Source organism: Mesoplodon densirostris, chromosome 5, assembly GCF_025265405.1.
Source record: "Mesoplodon densirostris isolate mMesDen1 chromosome 5, mMesDen1 primary haplotype, whole genome shotgun sequence".
Taxonomy (NCBI): Eukaryota; Metazoa; Chordata; class Mammalia; order Artiodactyla; family Ziphiidae; genus Mesoplodon; species Mesoplodon densirostris.
Genome location: NC_082665.1, coordinates 86,524,604 through 86,541,631, shown reverse-complemented (window position 1 = coordinate 86,541,631; position 17,028 = coordinate 86,524,604).

The following is a 17,028-nucleotide window of genomic DNA, read 5'->3' as shown; positions in this document are numbered from 1 at the left end:
CAAAACCCATCCTCGGAAAGTCACCCATCCTGGGAACCCCCTCAGTTCCAAGCAGCCTGGGGCATTTGGACATCTTATCAATATTACCAATGATTTCTTAAAAAGCAATATATACTACTACAAACTACTCCTGGCCCAGTTCACCCTATAAATTTTATAACTCTTTAGTATTTATTTTAATGTACTTCAGGGTGCTTAGATTCTAACAATTCTTACAACTTAGAGATGAAAATCACTGATGCAATTTATTGAGAGATTGAAAAGAAGCAAGGAATACTCAGAATAGTCTCCAAGAGAAAATATTAAACAGACTTCAGGAAATGTTACTAAGAAATTCATTAAATTTAAATGGTCCCTAAGCAAATTTCTGTATTCTCTTATCAATCATTTACCTCAGTTGAAACCACAAAATATAATAATAAATACGGATTTAGGGGTGAAGATGCTCACATTACCACTTTGGTTGGTAGAATAATGGAAACTCACATCCACATTCCTGACTAGAATCTTAATTTTTAGTTATCTATTATGCAATTATCTCTTGTGAAAAAATCAGTTGAATTTCTTGGCATGGGAGAGCCCACAGGAAGACAGATCTCCAAAAAACTATGTAGCTGAGAAATACCACTTGACTTACCTAAGTAAATGCCTTCACAGAGTTGGAATTTCACATTATACTTTTGGATTTATCAAGAGTCCATAAAAGAAACACTTGTGGAAAACGACAGCCATTCTTCTCAGCCTCCACTGGACACTTCTTCCATCTGCTTATCAAATGGCTTCTTGGGTACCATGATCCACCTTCATTTCAGTCCATACTATCTCCCTGGTTTTCTTATTTACTGTCATGGTTTTAACCTCGCCCCACCTCTACACATATTGCTAACTTCCGAATCATTATTTCACACCTAGATTTTTCCTAAGATCTAAGTTCATATATCCACTCATCCAACTTTAAGATTAATATTTATGTCTGAACATCCTACACATATCTAAAAACTCATTGTGTCCATACTGCTCCTTCTCCTCTATTTCCATTTTTGGTTGATGTTAGTTCATTTTTCACTCATTTTTCTTCTATAATTTTAATGTCTCTAATTCTCACTCTGACTACTGAGTGTCTGGAAACTTTTTTCCATATCCACCACCACTGGCTGAGTTTAGACCCATTTCATCCACTAATTTGACCAGTGTTTTACTAAAATATACAAAAGAGTTATCTTGTTAAATATGCAGATTCCTAGATCTGCTACTCCAAATCCTAAACTACTTTGTTGGGGGAGAGCTCCCTACCAAGGGTTGAGCTGAGCTTCAGAGAAAGCTAAGATGCCAGGTGCCAAGGTAGCTGATTAAGACAAGACAAAATGAAAGTAACAGTCAATCCTTGTATCACTCACTGGGATAGTATGAGCAAAAGCTAAACAGGAGAAAGTGCCCACCGACTTCCCTCCTGACCCATGTTTCTTCATTCAAGGGCACCAGTTGAGGGACAAGCAGATCAGCATAGACATGGGGATCCTGCAGTTTTATGGACCCAGAGACCTGGGAGCAGGAGGAAAAGACTAGGAGTGGAAAAGTACTGAGTATTGAATAAGAGTGGAGTAGAGTCTTCAAGGAGCCCCTGTTTCCCTGATAAGTAGGCCCAGGCAGAGGCACCTGAGGAATTCCTCTGCTGAAGATCCTTAATAAAGCAGCCTCACAACTGGAGGTTTCCAGACTGGGAATGCAGCTACATGTAAGAGCATGGTCAGTGGGGAGTGGGGGGGGGGGGCTTGGGGAGGGGGTGTTAGTCCTTGATATATGCACTGTCTATACACAAAGTCTTTGTTGGGGAGTGCAGCTTCTCCCAAGGGGCCTGCCAGGTAAATCCTTTGTAACTGCCCATGGTCAGACCTGAAGAATCACACTTAGGTTTCTGGCCAGGAGCCAGACATCTCACTTCCTTCTTAGCAGCAGATGATTTTAATGCAGGCAACGGTGGTCCATATTTTGAGCAATATTGGCCTAGACTTTTGAATAGATTTTTAACTGGCTTTCCTGATTTCAACTTCTGCTTTTATATAAACCATCCTTCACACATTGCCAGAGTGAAATTATTTCAAAAATTCAATTCCCAACATGCCTCTTATTCAACATAAAACTGTTCCCATGAAATCGTTACCTGCATAAAAGAGTAAAGACTAAGGCATTTGTTTGAGTTGTGGCCTACAGAATCTTCTCACTGCCTCTCATCTTCTCCGCTCTCCCTTTAATATCTAACAATACTAAAGTACTGGTTTTGAGGGCAAGGTCTTCTATATATTTTTTATCTCAACTCTTAACCTAGTGTGAAAATGAGCATTAAGAAAATTTGTTAAATTCAACTGAATCCAATTTTTCCACATAGATCTTACTATTAAAAGAATGGTTCATTACAAGCAAATGAGGTTACTTAAAACCTAGTACGATATATTCCTCTTTAAGCTCAGACCAACCAAAATGCTTATGGACCCTAAAGAGCTTTATTTTTATCTTCTTTTGTTAGCTAATGAAACAGCCATAACCTATAATGCTTCTCTTTTCACTTTGGCTGCCAGAAAATCAGGAATTAAATTTTGTGCTGAGTTCCACTAAAACATACTCATGTCAATTTTATTGTTTTTTTTTTTTTTTTTTTTTTTTTTTTTTTTTTTGCGGTATGCGGGCCTCTCACTGTTGTGGCCTCTCCCGTTGCAGAGCACAGGCTCCGGACGCGCAGGCCCAGCGGCCATGGCTCACGGGCCCAGCCGCTCTGCGGCATATGGGATCCTCCCAGACCGGGGCACGAACCCGTATCCCCTGCATCGGCAGGCAGACTCTCAACCACTGCGCCACAAGGGAGGCCCAATTTTATTGTGTTTTTATCTTTCAGAGTAAGAGACCTCAAACTGATGAGGAAGTATCATTACCTAAGTAATATATGACGTTAAATACATAAACATACATACAGACACGGCTCTCAAACTGATTCATCTTTGAAAAAAGCAAAATATATTTGCACTTCAATTAAAGTTATCTAGAACTCCAAACAGTTTTTGTTTTTGTTTTTGTGATAAACTGAAGAGAGCAATATTTTATTTGCTTTAAGAATCTAAATTAGGAAAAGGATTTTGGTGCTAAAGGGAGAGAATTTAGCTGAGCTATCTGGATAACTGCTTCATTTTTCTTTTTTAAACATCTGTATTGGAGTTTAATTGCTTTACAGTGTTGTGTTAGTTTCTGCTATATAACAAAGTAAATCAGCTCTATGCATACGTATATCACCATATCGCCTTCCTCTTGCATCTCTCTCCCACACTCCTTATCTCACCCCGATACTGGGTTGCAAAGCACTGAGCTGATCTCCCTGTGCCATTCAGCTGCTTCCCACTAGCTACTTATTTTACATTTGGTACTGTATATATGTCAATGTTACTCTGTTACTTCATCCCAGCTTACCCCTCCTCCTCCCTGTGTCTTCAAGTCCATTCTCTACTTCTGTGTCTTTATTACTGTCCTGCCCCTAGGTGCATCAGAGTCAATTTTTTTTTTTTTTTACATTCCATATATATGTTAGCATACGGTATTTGTTTTTCTCTTTCTGACTTACTTCACTCTGTATGACACACTCTAGGTCCATCCACCTCACTACAAATAATTCAATTTCGTTTGGTTTTATGGCTGAGTAATATTCTATTGTATATATGTGCCACATCTACTTTACCCATTCATGTGTCGGTGGACACTTAGGTTAATTCCATGTCCTGGCTACTGTAAATAGTGCTGCAATGAACACTGTGGTACATGACTCTTTTTGAATTATGCTTTTATCAGGGTACATGCCCAGTAGTGGGATTCCTGGGTCATATGATAGTTTTATTTTTAGTATTTTAAGGAACCTCCATACTGTTCTCCATAGTGGCTGTATCAATTTACATTCCCACCAACAGTGCAAGAGGGTTTGCTTTTCTCCACACCCTCTCCAGCATTTATTGCTTGTAGATTTTTTGATGATGGCCATTCTGACCAGTGTGGGGTGATACCTCATTTTAGTTTTGATTTGCATTTCTCTAATGATTAGTGACATTGAGCATCTTTTCATGTGTTTGTTGGCAATCTGTATATCTTCTTTGGAGAAATGTCTATTAAGGTCTTCTGCCCATTTTTGGATTGGGTTGTTTGTTTTTATAATACTGAGCTGCATGAGCTGCTTGTATATTTTGGAGAGTAAACCTTTGTCAGTTGCTTCACTTGCAAATATTATCTCCCACTCTGAGAGTTGTCTTTTCATCTTGTTTTTGGTTTCCTTTTCTGTGCAAAATCTTTTTAGTTTCATTAGGTCCCATTTGTTTATTTTTGGTTTTATTTCCATTTCTCTAGGAGGTGGGTCCAAAAGGATCTTGCTGTGATTTATGTCATAGAGTGTTCTGCCTATGTTTTCCTCTAAGAGTTTGACAGTGTCTGGCCTTACATTTAGGTCTTTAATCCATTTTGAGCTTATTTTTGTGTATGGTATTAGGAAGTGTTCTAATTTCATTCTTTTACATGTAGCTGCCCAGTTTTCCCAGCACCACTTATTGAAGAGACTCTTTTTTCTCCCTTGTACATTCCTGCCTCCTTTATCAAAGATAAGGTGACCATAGGTGCATGGGTTTATCTCTGGGCTTTCTATCCTGTTCCATTGATCTATATTTCTGCTTCTGTGCCAGGACCATACTGTCTTGATTACTGTAGCTTTGTAGTATGCACTGAAGTCAGGGAGCCTTATTCTTCCAGCTCCATATTTCTTTCTCAAGATTGTTTTGGCTATTTGGGGTCTTTTGTGTTTCCATACAAATTGTAAAAAATTTTGTTCTAGTTCTGTGAGAAATGCCACTGGTAGCTTGATAGGTATTGCATTGAATCTGTAGATTGCATTGGGTAGTATAGTCATTTTCACAATGTTGATTCTTCCAATCCAAGAACATGGTATATCTCTCCATAAGATTGTGTCATCTTTAATTTCTTTGATCAGTGTCTTATAGCTTTCAGAATAATTCCTAGGTATTTTATTCTTTTTGTTGCAATGGTAAATGTGAGTGTTTCTTTAATTTCTATTTCAGATATTTCATCATTAGTGTATAGGAATGCAAGAGATTTCAGTGCAGTAATTCTGTATCCTGCTACTTTACGAAATTCACTGATTAGCTCTAGCAGTTTTCTGGTAGCATGTTTAGGATTCTCTATGTATAGCATCATGTCATCTGCAAACAGTGACAGCTTTACTTCTTCTTTTCTGATTTAGATTCCTTCTATTTCTTTTTCTTCTCTGATTCCTGTGGCTAAAACTTCCAAAAGTATGTTAAATAATACTGGTGAGAGTGAGCCACCTTGTCTTGTTCCTGACTTTAGAGGAAATGGTTTCAGTTTTCCACCACTGAGAATGATGTTGGCTGTGGGTTTGTCATATATGGCCTTTATTATGTTGAGGTAGGTTCCCTCTATGCCTACATTCTAGAGAGGTTTTATCATAAATGGGTGTTGAATTTTGTCAAAAGCCTTTTCTGCATCTATTGAGATTAGCAGATGGTTTTTCTCCTTCAATTTGTTAATATGGTGTATCACGTTGATTGATTTGCATATATTGAAGAATCCTTGCATTCCTGGGATAAACCCCACTTGATCATAGTGTATGATCCTTTTAATGTGCTGTTGGATTCTGTCTGCTAGTATTTTGTTGAGGATTTTTGCATCTATGTTCATCAGAGATATTGGCCTGTAGTTTTGTTTTTTTGTGATATCTTTGTCTGGTTTCTGTATCAGGGTGATGGTGGCCTCATAGAATGAGTTTGGGAGTGATCCTCCTCTGCTATATTTTGGAAGAGTTTGAGAAGGATAGATGTTAGCTCTTCTCTAAATGTTTGATAGAATTCACCTGTGAAGCCATCTGGTCCTGCACTTTGGTTTGTTGGAAGATTTTTTTTTTTTTTTTTTTAGCTCTGTTGGGTCTTCATTTCTGTGCAAAGGCTTTCTCTATTTGTTGCAAGCGGGACCCACTTTTCATTGCGGTGCATGGGCCTCTCACTATCATGACCTCTCTTGTGGAGCACAGGCTCCAGACACGCAGGCTCAGTAATTGTGGCTCACAGGCCCAGTTGCTCCACAGCATGTGGGATCTTCCCAGACCAGGGCCCAAAACCGTGTCCCTTGCATTGGCAGGCAGATTCTCAACCACTGCACCACCAGGGAAGCCCTGTTGGAAGATTTTTAATCACTGTTTAAATTTCAGAGCTTGTGATATGTCTGTTTATATTTTCTATTTCTTCCTGGTTCAGTCTTGGAAGGTTGTGCTTTTCTAAGAATTTGTTCATTTCTTCCATGTTGTCCATTTTATTGGTATATGGTTTCTTGTAGTAATCTCTCACGATCCTTTTTATTTCTGCAATGTCAGTTGTTACTTCTCCTTTTCCATTTCTAATTCTGTTGATTTGAGTCTTTTCCCTTTTCTTCTTGATCAGTCTGGCTAATGGTTTATCAAATTTGTTTATCTTCTCAAAGTACCAGATTTTAGTTTTATTGATCTTTGTTATCGTTTCTTTCACCTCTTTTTCATTTATTTCTGATCTGATCTTTATGATTTCTTTCCTTCTGCTAACTTTGAGGGGTTTTTTGTTCTTCTTTCTCTAATTGCTATAGGTGTAAGTTTAGGTTGTTTATTTGAGTTTTCTTGTTTCTTGAGGTAGGATAATATTGCTATAAACTTCCTTCTTAGAATTGCTTTTGCTGCATCCCATAGGTTTTGGGTCATCGTGTTTTCATTGTCATTTTTTTTCTAGATATTTTTTGATTTCCTCTTATTTCTTCAGTGATTTCTTGGTTATTTAGTAATGTATTGTTTAGCCTACATATGTTTGTATTTCTTACAGTTTATTTTTTTTGTAATTGATATCTAGTCTCATAGTGCTGTGGTCAGAAAAGATACTTGGTACGGTTTCAATTTTCTTAAATTTACCGAGGCTTGATTTGTGATGCAAGATATGGTCTATTCTGGAGATTGTTCCATGAGCAGTTGAGAAAAAGTGTATTCTATTGTTTTTGGATGGAATGTCCTATAAATACCAATTAAGTCATTCTTGTTTAATGTGTCATTTAAGGCTTGTGTTTCCTTATTTATTTTCATTTTGGATGATCTGTCCATTGGTAAAAGTGGGGTATTAAAGTCCCCTACTATTACTGTGTTACTGTTGATTTCCCCTTTTATGGCTGTTAGCATTTGTCTTATGTATTGAGGTGCTCCTATGTTGGGTGCATAAATATTTACAATTGTTATATCTTCTTGAATTTATCCCTTGATCATTATGTAGTGTCCTTCTTTGCCTCTTGTAATAGTCTTTATTTTAAAGTCTATTTTCTCTGATACGAGAATTGCTACTCCATCTTCCTTTTGATTTCCATTTGCATGGAATATCTTTTTCCATCCTCTCCCTTTCAGTCTGTATGTGTCCCTAGGTCTGAAGTGGGTTTCTTGTAGACAGCATATATATGGGTCTTGTTTTTGTATCCATTCAGCCAGTTTGTGTCTTTTGGTTGGAGCATTTAATCCATTTATATTTAAGGTAATCATTGATATGTATGCTCATATTACCATTTTCTTCATTGTTTTGGGTTTGTTATTGTAGGTCTTTTCCTTTTCTTGTGTTTCCTGCCTAGACACGTTCCTTTAGCATTTGTTGTAAAGCTGTCTTGGTGGTGCTGAATTCTCTTCACTTTTGCTTGTCTGTAAAGGTTTAAATTTCTCTGTCGAATCTGAATGAGATCCTTGCCAAGTAGAGTAATCTTGGTTGTAGGTTTTTCCCTGTCATCACTTTAAATATGTCCTGCCACTATCTTTATGGCTTGCAGAGTTTCTGCTGAAAAATCAGCTGTTAACCTTATGGGCATTACCTTGTATATCATTTGTTGCTTTTCCCTTGTTGCTTTCAATAGTTTTTCTTTGTATTTAATTTTTGATTGTTTGATTAATATGTCTTGGCGTTTTGCTCTTTGGGTTTATCCTGTATGGTAATCTCTGTGCTTCCTTGACTTGATTGACTATATCCTTTCCCATATTAGGAAAGTTTTCAACTATAATCTCTTCAAATACTTTCTCAGACCCTTGCTTTTCTCTTCTTCTTTTGGGACCCCTGTAATTCGAATGTTGATGCATTTAATGTTGTCCCAGAGGTCTCTGAGACTGTCCTCAATTCTTTTCATTCTTTTTTCTTTATTCTGCTCCCTGGAAGTTATTTCCACCTTTTTATCTTCCAGCTCATTTATCCGTTCTTCTGCCTCAGTTATTCTGTTATTGATTCCTTCTAGAGTATTTTTAGTTTCAGTAATTGTGTTGTTAATCACTGTTTGCTCTTTAGTTCTTCTAGATCCTTTTTAAATGTTTCTTGTATTTTCTCCATTCTGTTTCTGAGATTTTGGATCATCATTACTATCATTACTCAGAATTCTTTTTCAGGTAGGTTGCCTATTTCATCTTTACTTATTTGGTCTTGTAGATTTTTACCTTGTTCTTTCGTCTGTAACAAATTTTTTTGTCGTTTCCTTTTTTTTTTTTTTTTATTGGTGGTGCTGTATTCCTGTATTACTGGTTGTTTGGCCTGAAACGTCCAGCCCTGGAGTTTGCAGGCAGTTGGATAGAGATGGGTCTTGGTGCTGAGATGAGGGCCTCTGGGAGGCCTCACTCCGACCGACATTCTCTGTGGTCTGAGGTTCTCTGTTCGTCCAGTGGTTTGGACTCAGACCTCACCACAGGAGCTCAGGCCCAACCTCCAGCCTGGGAACCAAGATCCCGCAAGCTTCATGGAGTGGTAAAAAAAAAAAAAAATGGAAGAAAGAAAGAAAAAAAGGAGCAGTACAATATCAAAGAATAAGAAACAAAATAAAATTAGAAAGATAAAAAATATATCAGGAAAAATAAAACTATAATTGAAACCACAGGTCACTGGGGGTTCCTCCCATCCCCTTAGGTGTCCATGGTCCCCTAACAGTGTCTGGTAGGTACCCTAGTTCTGAGGAGACATCAATTCCATATCTTCCTACTATGCCATCTTGACTCCATCCCCTACCGAATAGTTTTTTTTTTCTTTTTTCTTGGGGGGGTACGTGGGCCTCTCACTGTTGTGGCCTCTCCCCATTGCAGAGCATAGGCTCCGGACGCGCAGGCTCAGCGGCCCTGGCTCACGGGCCCAGCCACTCCGCGGCATGTGGGTTCTTCCCTGACTGGGGCATGAACCCGTGTCCCCTGCATTGGCAGGCGGACTCTCAACCACTGTGCCACCAGGGAAGCCCCAAATAGTTTTAAAATTGCCTTTGTATAGGAATAATGTAGCAAAAGTGTAGCAACCTGAATTATAACAGATACTATACATGGTTTACAACCACAGCAGCCATTTACTGTCTTTAACTTATCTTAATGGTATTCAACACTTGATTTTAAACCCTAAGTTAGAGTGCTTAAAGTTCTCCTGATTTAATAATTCAAAATGTATTTGAATATGAAATAGTAGGATATAAAAACAGTATTAAATTTCTGAATTTACTATGATACAGCATAATATATTAAACATTTATATATCTCTGTGCTATAATCAGAACATTAAAATTAAAATTAAAAAAAATTCTCACTCCTTACCAGCTGATATTTTTGTGCCCTCACAGAACTCTGGGTGTGTATGTATGTATACATATGGGTGAGGATATTTATCTATAAATAACATTTCATTTTTTTTTTTTTTTTTTTGCTGTACGCGGGCCTCTCACTGCTGTGGCCTCTCCCGTTGCGGAGCACAGGCTCCGGACACACAGGCCCCGCGGCCATGGCTCACGGGCCCAGCCGCTCCGCGGCATGTGGGATCCTCCGGGATTGGGGCACGAACCCGTGTCCCCTGCATCGGCAGGCGGACTCTCAACCACTGCGCCACCAGGGAGGCCCAACATTTCATTTTTAAAAATCTTTTTTCTTCCTAATATTATCAGGCTCATTTCTCATTCAGACAGTCATATGAGTATTTTCCATGCCAAGATTTTCCATGGTTCAGGTTTATAAGGTAATTGCTCTATATGGTTATGACTTTATTTACAAACAATTTTGCACACAAATGTTTCATAATGTTTAACAGAAAGGAGGGAGTTAGAGTTTGTCTTTGTCTCATATCTCACACCCAAGTCATCAGAAAGTCTGACAGGCTTTTTTCAAAATGGATTCAGAATCTGACCTTGGCTCACCACCTACCTCTCCTGTTGTCACACTGGCCCACGTCATCCACACCTTTGGCCTGGATTATTACAATAGCCTACTAACTAGTCCCCCTTTTTCTCTCCTGATTCCCTTTTATTCTTAATTTCCAATACAGAAGTCAGAGTGAGCCTTTTAAAACAGGAGAGAACATGCTTCTATGCTCAAAATCCTTTAACACCTTCTCACATCACTCACAATAAAAGGTAAGGTCCTTATGATGTTCAACTCAGTGCATGTGTAACCATCCTCCCAGTGCTTCACCAGCCTCCACTCAAAGGCTCTGGCTCTCATTCATGAGCTCAAGCACAAGAACCTCTCAGATCTATTTGAAACATCAATGCTGAGGTATCTCCCATTTCGTGGTCTTTACACTTATTGTTTTAGCTGTCTAGAATCCTCTTCCCACAATTATTGGCAAAGCTCACTCTCACCTCCTTAGAGTCTTTGTTCAAACATCACTACAGTGAGGCATTACCAGCCTACTTTAAGATTACACAATCTCTCCTTCCTATAATATTCTCATTTTCATCCTTTATTTATATTTTTCTCCATAGCCTATATCATACGTGTATATATATATGATATATCTACATACTATGTATATATACATACTATACATAACTATAGTATGTATATATAATTATATATACAGTGTTTCTAAATTTGTGTCTGTTTATTGACAACCTCTTCTTACTAGAATGTAAGTTTTATACAGTCAAGAATTTTTTAATATTTTGTTGTCATATTCTGTTACCTAGAATAGAATTTGACATATATTAGACAGTCCACAGATATTTGTTGAATAAGTAAATAAGAAAAACAATCCGAACATACATCATAGGGTTAGCAAAGACCCTATGGGGACTTGGGAAAAATAGATTTAATTTAGTTCTCTTTCTTTCCCTTATCTGAAAAGCTCTGGAATAGATAATATAGAAAGATTACAATGCCCCCATACAATACATAATACAGAATTTTTAACACAAATTCCCCAAACAGCTTTCTAGGATTCAGAGATTGCTAGGAACAATTTTTTTTCAACATCTGAAATCATCACAGGAGATAGTAAATATTATTCTTAAGTAGAAAGATGAAAATTAAGTTAATGTGACAAAGGGTTGAATTTATGAAGGTGTAATTTTACATAAAGGCTGTTATGTATTTTTACTTGTAAAACTTGGTACCAGTCAGAAGTTATAAACAATCTATACCAGTGTTTTTTAAAATGTTCTTTAATGCACACAACCTCACCTCCCATTGAAAGGACTTGCCTTGGGGGAAAAATGGCTCTGGGCATCAATCTAGATGTTTCAGTCAGGTGCTTCAACAAAGGCAGCCAATGTCATCTGCTCTACAAGCTGGTTTCTGGGTGAGATTTTTCCAAAAAGAAAAAAAAACTCAAAAAATATGTGAACAATATTGACTAATATTTTTAGTTTAAGAAGAACTATGAATTTAGGGGAACAGTATTCCAAAGTTATTTTCTATAATATTTTTTCTCCTACTCTGAGACCAAAGAGAGTCTATGAACTTAGCTCATATATTAATTAAGGACAAGCCATGTCTTAGGAGCCACTTTCAAAATAGGAAACAATTTTTAGTACAGAGTATAAGATTTTAATATACGAATTTGACCTTGCATTTCCAAAATCATTAAGAGCAAATGTGATGTTTTTCTTTACAATATTCTAGCAGCATCATGTAGGCTGCATTTGTAATTGAGAGTTAATATAAGGATATCAATTAATGAAAGCATTTTAATTTCTTACATGTTTATGTCTCTTTTTAGAAAAAATTAGTTCATCCTACCTCCTGTGTTTCTCATTTATTCTAACAATATTTCTGACACCAGATGTGTGGGGATTTTTTCCCCCCAAAGGAAGCAATTCTCCATGACACCAGCTGGATGTCTTACAGTTTAGCTCAATTCTGACACTACCTGGAGATAGTGTCAAATCCCACAGGTTAAGGGCTCAGCCCCACAAGACTACCACCCATTTCAGATGTCAACTGCAAGTGGCAGGTCCCCTGCTTACTCACAACTCTGTATAAATTGGCTATAAATTTGAGGTTCCCATGACTGCCTGCCCCCTTAAGTTTAATTATTTGGTAGAGCAGCTAACGTAACTTACTTACATTTACCACTGATTAAAGGAAATAATAAAAGGTACAGATCGACAGCCAGATGAAGAGACAGATACAAATGGCGAGGTCTGGGAGTGACCTGAACACAGGAGTTTCTGTCAGCATGGAGTTGGGGTATATCACCTTCATTGTACATGGATGAGATCACTGACCCGAAAGTTCCCTAAACCCCACAGTATTGAGATTTTATGAAAAATCACATAGGAAGATCAAGTTACTCCATTTCCAGACCCTCTCCTCTATGTGGAGAATGGGGATGGCCTGAAAATCCCAAACTTCTAATCATGGATTAGTCTTTCTGGTGACCAGCCCCCATCCAGAAGCCAGCCCAGAGCTGCCTCATAAAAACAAAAGATGAGGGAGACTGGTTCAAGATGACAGAGTAGAAGGACGTGTGCTCACTATCTCTTGCGAGAGCATTGGAATCACAACTAACTGCTGAACAATCATCAACAGAAAAACACTGGAACTCACCAAAACAATACTCAACACCCAAAGACAAAGGAGTAGCCACAATGAGACAGTAGGAGTGGTGCAATCACAATAAAATAAAATCCCATAACCACTGGGTGGGTGACTCACAAACTGGAGAACAATTATACTACAGAAGGCCACCCACCAGAAGGAGTGAAGGATCTAAGCCCCACGTCAGGCTTCCCAACCGGCGTGTCTGGCAATGGGAGAAGGAATTCCCAGAGATTCAGACTTTGAAGGTTAGCGGGATTTGATTGCAGGACTTTGACAGGAATGGGGGAAACAGAGACTCCACTCTTGGAGGGCACACACAAAGTAGTGTGTGATCAGCACCCAGGTGGAAGGAGCAGAGACCCCATAGGAGACTGAACCAGTCCTAACTGCTAGTGTTGGAGGGTCTCCTGCAGAGGCAGGGGGTGGATGTGGCTCACTACAGGGACAAGGACACTGGCAGCAGAAGTTCTGGGAATTACTACTTGGCATAAGCCTTCCTGGAGTGCACCATTAGCCCCACCAAAGAGCCTGTAGCTTCCAGTGCTGAGTCGCCTCAGGCCAAACAACCAAGAGGGAGAGAACACAGCCCCACCCACCATCAGACAAGCGCTTTAAAGTTTTACTGAGCTCTGCCAACCAGAGCAACAACCAGCTCTACCCACCAGCAGTCCCTCCCATCAGGAAGCTTGCACAAACCTCTTAGATAGGCTCATCCACCAGAGGTCAGACAGCAGAAGCAAGAAGCATTACAATCCTGCAGCCTGTGGAATGAAAACCACATTCACAGAAAGATAGACAAATTGAAAAGGCAGAGGACTTCATACCAGATGAAGGAACAAGATAAAACCCCAGAAAAACAACTAAATGAAGTGGAGATAGACAAACTTCCAGAAAAAGAATTCAGAATAATGATAGGGAAGATGATCCAGGACCTTGGAAAAAGAATGGAGGCACAGATTGAGAAAATGCAAGAAATGTTTAACAAAAGACCTAGAAGAATTAAAGAACAAACACCGAGAAGAATTAAAGAACAAAGAAACAGAGATGAACAATACAAAAACTGAAATGAAAATACACTAGAAGGAATCAATAGCAGAATAACTGATGCAGAGGAATGGATAACTGACCTGGAAGACAGAATGGTGGAATTCACTGCCAAGGAACGGAATAAAGATAAAAGAATGAAAAGAAATGAAGACAACTTAAGAGACCTCTGGGACAACATTAAATGCACCATCATTCACATTACAGGGGTCCCAGAAGGAGAAGAGAGAGAGAAAGGATGCCAAGGAATATTTGAAGAGATTATAGTTGAAAAAATCCCTAACATGGGAAAGGAAATAACCATCCAAGTCCAGGAAATGCAGAGAGTCCCAGGCAGGATAAACTCAAGGAGAAACATGCCAAGACACATAGTAATTAAATTGACAAAAAGAAAAAAGAAAAATTATTAAAAGCAACAAGAGAAAAACAACAAATAACATACAAGGGAACTCCAAAAATGTTAAGAGTTGATTTCTCAACAGAAACTGTACAAGTCAGAAGGGAGTGTCAGGATATATTTAAAGTGTTGAAAGGGAAAAATCTACAACAAAGATTACTCTACCTGGAAATGATCTCATTCAGATATGACAAAAAAATCAAAAGTTTTACAGACAAGCAAAAGCTAAGAGAATTCAGCACCACCAAACCAGCTCTACAACAAATGCTAAAGGAACTTCTCTAAGTGGGAATCCCAAGAGAAGAAAAGGACCTACAAAAACAAATCCAAAACAATTAAGAAAATCTTAAGAGGAACATGCATATTGATAATTACCTTAAACGTGAAAGGACTAAATGCTCCAACCAAAAGATACAGGCTCGCTTAATGTATACAGAAACAAGACCCATACATACGCTGTCTACAAGAGACCCACTTCAGACCTAGGGAGAGATACAGACTGAAAGTGAGGGAATGGAAAAAGATATTCCATGCAAATGAAAATCAAAAGAATGCTGGAGTAACAATACTCATATCAGATAAAATACACTTTAAAATAAAGAATGGTACAATAGACATGGAAGGACACTGCAAAATGATCAAGGGATCAATCTAAGAAGAAGATATAACAATTATAAATATATATGCACCAAACATAGGATAATCTCATTACATAAGGAAAATGTTAACAGCCATAAAAGAGGAAATTTACAGTAACACAATAATAGTGGGGGAATTTAACACCTTATTTACACCAATGGACAGATCATCCAGACAGAAAATTAATAAGGAACCACAAGATTTAAATGACACAATACACCAGACAGATTTAATTGATATTTATAGGACATTCCATCCAATAATAGAAGATTACACTTTCTTCTCAAGTGCACATGGAACATTCTCCAGGATAAATGATATCTTGGGCCACAAATCAAGCCTCCATAAATTTAAGAAAGTTGAAATCATAACAGGCATTTTTTCAGACCACAACGCTATGAGATTAGAAATAAATTACAGGGAAAAAAATGTAAAAAGTACAAACACATGGAGGATAAACAATACATTACTACATAACCAATGGATCAATGAAGAAATCAGAGGAAATCAAAAAATACCTAGAGACAAATGACAATGAAAACACGATGATCCAAACCTATGGGATGCAGCAAAAAGCAGTTCTAAGAGGGAAGTTTACAGCAATACAAGCCTACCTCAAGAAACAAGAAACATCTCAAATAAACGATCTAACTTTACACCTAAAGCAACTAGAGAAAGACAAACAAACAAAACCCAAAGTTAGCAGAAGGAAAGAAATCATAAAGAACAGAGCAGAAATAAATGAAATAGAAACAAAGAAAATAATAACAAAGATCAATAAAACTAACAGCTGGTTCTTTGACAAGATAAACAAAATTGATAAAACTTTAGCCAGACTCATCAAGAAAAAGAGTAAGAGGACTCAAATCAATAAAATTAGAAATGAAAAATGAGAAGTTACAGCAGACACTGCAGCAATACAAAGCATCTTGAGAGACTACTATAAGCACCTCTATGTCAATAAAAAGGAAAACCTGGAAGAAATGGATAAATTGTTAGAAAGGTATAAGCTTCCAAGACAGAACCAGGAAGAAACAGAAAATATGAACAGACCAATCACAAGTAATGAAATTGAAACTGTGATTAAAAATCTTCCAACAAACAAAACTCCAGGACCAGATGGCTTCACAGGTGAATTCTATCAAACATTTAGATATAAGCTAAAACCCATCCTTCTCAAACTCTTCCAAAAATTTCAGAGGAAGGAACACTCTCAAACTCATTCTACAAGGCCACCATCACCCTGATACCAAAACCAGACAAAGATACTACAAAAAAAGAAAATTACAGATCAATATCACTGATGAATATAGATGCAAAAATCCTCAACAAAATACTAGCAAACAGAATCCAGAAGCACATTAAAAGGATCATACACCATGATCAAGTGGGGTTTATCTCAGGAATGCAAGGATACTTCAATATAGGCAAATCAATCAATGTGATACATCATATTAACAAACTGAAAGATAAAAAAACATATGATAATCTCAATGATGCAGAAAAAGTTTTTGACAAAATTCAACACCCATTTATGATAAAAACTCTCCAGAAAGTAGGCACAGAAGGAACTTACTTCAATGTAATAAAGGCCATATATGACACCCCCACAGCCAACATCATTCTCAATGGTGAAAAATTGAAAGCATTTCCTCTAAGATCAGGAACAAGACAAGGATGACCACTCTCACCACTCTTATTCAACATAGTTTTGGAAGTTTTAGCCACAGCAGTCAGAGGAGAAAAAGAAATAAAAGGAATCCAAATCAGAAAAGAAGAAGTAAAGCTGTCACTGTTTGCAGATGACATGATACTATACATAGAGAATCCTAAAGGTGCCACCAGAAAACTACTAGAGTTAATCAATGTATGTGGTAAAGTTGCATGATACATAATTAATGCACAGAAATCTCTTGCATTTCTATACAATAACAACAAAATATCAGAAAGAGAAATTAAGGAAACAATCCCATCCATCATTGCAACAAAAAGAGTAAAATACCTAGGAATAAACGTACCTAAGGAGGTAAAAGACATGTACTCAGAAATCTATAAGACACTGATGAAAGAA